This window comes from Atractosteus spatula, chromosome 3 (assembly GCF_055471065.1).
Source record: "Atractosteus spatula isolate fAtrSpa1 chromosome 3, fAtrSpa1.hap1, whole genome shotgun sequence".
Classification (NCBI taxonomy): Eukaryota; Metazoa; Chordata; class Actinopteri; order Semionotiformes; family Lepisosteidae; genus Atractosteus; species Atractosteus spatula.
The window spans coordinates 44,171,386-44,176,039 of NC_142708.1; positions in this window are offsets into that span (position 1 = coordinate 44,171,386).

The following is a 4,654-nucleotide window of genomic DNA, read 5'->3' on the forward strand; positions in this document are numbered from 1 at the left end:
ATAACGGGGTTTTTGGGGTTGGGGAGGTGTCTTTCGCTGGAAGACTCGCCCCCTTCTACTTTGAAAATACCTGTGAAACCGGTTTAATTCGTCACAGCCAGCACTCCCGCAGAGAGTGATGAAAACCGCACAGCGCCAGGCGAATGCACATTAATATGTTGGGCTTTTGGGCTCAGGTGGATTTGCGCCCTACAGTTCAACCTGCGGTACTGTTGTGTACAATACATACAGTACGAACGTGTTATTTTGAAATATAAAAAATGTCAATATTCTGTAGGAGAAATTCAGTATTGGTGTGCATTTTTTCTTTAAAATACCATTAACAGCAACATACATAATATGTTTATGTTCCTAAATTAATATCGTTTATGACCTTTATGACCTTTGTTATGCTCCTCTGCATTTTATGCTTAGCTACTAAAATTTCCCTTTAGTGGTAAAATTCCATATAAATATTCAATACTAAGCAGATTAAAATGTGAACAGTAAAGAGATTAAATGATTAAATCTTTTCACTAACGACCAATATACCACATTATCTTCGCATTAAGATTGGAGTGTCTCCTCTATAACTCTTCAGTTTACAGAGAAATTCCACCAGAGCCTCACAACAAAAAACAGAATCCACCTGCGATTCGGGTGTTAACAAAACGTGTTTACAAAGAAAGTGAAATACAGCAATACTACCAGCTACCAGATCCTTAAATTAATATCATTATTAATTTCTTTAGGTACGTGATTACATATTCTCGATTATAAAACAGATAATTCTGGTCCTGGAATCCGACTGGCTGACACCCTTCTGAAGCCGTACCATAATCTCTGGTATACGGACGCCCCAGAAATTTGACTTTTTACTGTGTGATAAATTTTAAAGACTACTCTTAGCATAGATAAAAAAGCTTGGATTCTCATGTATCTGATATAAGTCTCTTTTAATACAGTCTTTGTTGTGCTCTTGAGGATCCTTGTGATATTTTGAGCTCTGGTTGAATGATATGTGTCGCAGTTTAAATAATTTTTGTTGTTAAAAAATATGAAACACTCTGTTAAAAGCAAGGGAGTTTTTATGTCTGTTATACTAAAAGAAAATGCCCGACGAACTAGGGATTGGACAGTTTTTCAGTGCTTGTACAATCGATGGAAATGTTCAAATAAATGTGCTTAAGAAATAAACCAAAAAAGTAATTTATTCCTTTATCATATTGGCTAGCTAATGTCCCGTCCTTGTTAGATCAACGAAATGCTGTGGTGTTACTTTTTGTCGATGAAAAAATTAAGTCTTTTCATTTAAAATGATGGCTACAAATAATGTGGACCAGCGTAATACTTTGAGTTTACAGCTTGTGCAAGGTCATTCATTATTAATACTATTAGTAATATCTTCGGTAAAGGCTTTTATGCATAAAATATTTCTGCATAATTAAAATATTTATGATAAAGGTAGGTTGTGTACTTTTGCCCAACTGAGCAATCTTGCTTTCATAAAATATACCAACTTTTTAATGACTGATGATTAACATGCTGTAATACACATTTTAAATTTAAAAGTTCAAATGCTGTACATGAGAGGTTAAGTTTTATTGGCTCCTCCTGGTGGTTTTACAAGGTGATTCTGGATACTTTCCGATATGACGTCATATGATGCGTGATACTGCGTCCAACCGCGTTAGGATGCGATACGCCCACCGCATGGTACCGTGGTGTACCTCACTCGTTTTGAATGGCTGCATCTGTATCTCACCTTGATAAACCAATCAGGGACTGGTAGGCCCAAGTAACCCACGTGAGTCTCTGATGCCCATGAAACTTTCAGCCAATGAACGACCTGAAGTTCCTCCAGGTAAAAACAGGCAAGACTATTCCAAAAAGGAATGATTCCGGGGCAGGATGGCCCACAGGGAAGTGCAGGACATTCTCGCAGCGCGCCTCCTGACCATCCTGAGACTCAGTCCGGACCACCACGTAATGGCCAGTGTGTCCGAGTGCCAGAACTTTCTTTGTTCTAAGAGTCGAGAGCGGAGGTTGCCAATGCGTGACCAAAGGATCCACCCGAGGATAGCACAGCAGCAAGCCTCGTGAACAGGTCAGAACTGTGGACAGCTGAATCACTATTCAGAACTAGCGCTTCATCAGGAACGAACTGGTCCTCTTCCTGACCTGCTGGGACCCACAGTCAGTTTTCTCCTGTGCACAAACTTTGCTAGTAAGCCAGAACTAACTAGCCGGTCTTCAGAGAGCCCACTGTTAGAGCATCTCAGTAGAAATCTCTCTCACCATGTCGCAAGCAGCACCACTGCCTGGCACTGAGCCAGAGAGCGCAGATTGGACAGCAACAAGCCTGCAACTGTTTCTTTGCTTGTGTCTGCAGGAGATCTGAATCCCCTGAGATTGGGTGAGTATTCAACTTCACTGCATTACAGCTCGAGAATTCAATTGTTATCCCAACCAGTTGATATCAATTTAATTCCTAAGAGTTATGTACTTGTTTTGAGTATCTAATGTAGAAGTTTTAACCAAGTTCATTTACGAAACGGTGTAAATGAATGATATATTGAATGTATACCTGTATATACATGTATATATGTATATATTGTATATATATATAATGTATATATTGACACCTGAAGAAGGCTCCATGGCCGAAACGTTGTGTTCTCTTTCTTCTTTTTTTCAGCATGGAATAAACCTATTACTTGTTCGTATTGAATGTATGTCCTCTTGGTATGTGTAACTCTTCGTAACTGAATGAATATATACCTTTTGTATTCTGCTAACCCTCACGATAAGATCTGTTAGGTTTACATGCACATTTTATGTATTAATAAATGTATTCTTGTGTATTAGTACCTATGTGTGTGCGTTGTTTGAGTTATACCGCATGGTTGGACTCTAATGCCATTAAAAGAATCATTTTGTGATTTACTGCCACAATTAATAATTGTCCCAGTAAATGCCCAAACCCCTACATTACTGGTGCCTCATGAGAACACACTACACAGCAATTTTCTTTAAATTACCAAGACCAGCCATATACAGTACAGTTTACATACAGTAATATGTTTATGTTCTTAAATTAATATCTTTTATGAGCATGTGAAAGGCATGGTGAATAGAAGATTCTCAAGACTTACTTTATATGATTGGACATGAATGTGTGATCGGATCAACGAAATGCTGTGGTGTTACTTTTTGTCAATGACAAAATAAAGTATTTTCGTTTACAAAGACGGTTACAAAGAATGTGGACCAGGGTAATACTTTGAGTTTACAGCTTGTCCAAGGTCATTCATTATTAATACTATCAGTAAAATCTTCGGTACAGACTTTGATGCATAAAATATTTCTGCATAATTAAAATATTTATGATAAAGGTGGTAGGTTGTGTACTTTTGTCCAACTGAGCAATCTTGCCTTCATAAAATATACCAACTTTTTAATGTATAATGATTAACATGCTGTAATACACAGTTTAAATTTAAAAGTCTAAAGCGTATACAACTTAAATTCTTAATTGAATAAAGATTGTCCCTCAGCAGTGATCGGGATTCGAAACCAAATGTTTTCTGGTGACAGCTCAAATGCTGTACAGGAGAGGTTAAGCTTTATTAGCTCCACCTGCCGGTTTTACAAAGTGATTCCGGATACTATTAACATAATCTAATTTGCATACAGTATGATGCGGTATACTGCGACAAGCCCACTGTGTTATACCGCAGCATACCCCACTTGTTTTCAATGGCTGCATCTGTACCGGAATGCTCAACTATTTGAAAATTCTTCCATGAAACCATGTTTGCTTTTAAATTCATATAAGGCTTTATGACAGAATTGCTCTGTTTCTCATGTGTGTTAATTTTCTGACTACATACCATCAATCCTTCATACCCTCCCTGCCAGAAATACATCTGTTTATTCAAGCCCCTTAACTCTCTGCCAAATCTGCTTCAGGTTCACATTTGTAACACCCATCTTTCTGTGATTTTTTTGTATATCTAAGTGTTTGCAAGTGTGCCTGCATCTCTTCTGCACTATGTCTGGTCATGGCTTTTTTGTTTGCTCATTTCAAAGTAACACCTGCTCCATTTAAAAAAATACATCTGGCGCATTTTTGTATTTTTATATTTACTGTATTTACGTCTCTAACAGATCAACATCCTTAATTTTCATTTGCCTTAATTTTTTAGACTGAAGTTTGGCTTCAGCATTAAAAAGCTTAGTTTTCTCTATCTTTTGTTACTTGTCTTACAGAGCTCTTAAATTGTGAAGTTTCTAGCATTTTTACATTAATCTATGTACATTTTTAAACTGTTATTACTGATCACTGACCTGGTTTCATTCACCCTTTTCTGAACTTCTTCGGCAAGCACAGCTAGTCCTGTCTCTGGCATGACCTTTTGCAGCTGAAATTTCACTGTTTAAACAAATAAGATATTAAAATTGCTCAAATTTCTGATTACTGATTGTATGTAAACACAAAGTAGTTGCTCTCTGAAAATGTTCTTTTTCTTGTTTGTTCTTGATCAAAACTAATTTGAGATTTTCTTCTTTTTTTCAGCATGGAATAAACCTATTACTTGTTCCTTTGCAGCCTATGCATGCTGACGCAGCCACCCACCTGAACTACTACAGCCTACACCTGCTGTGACCCACT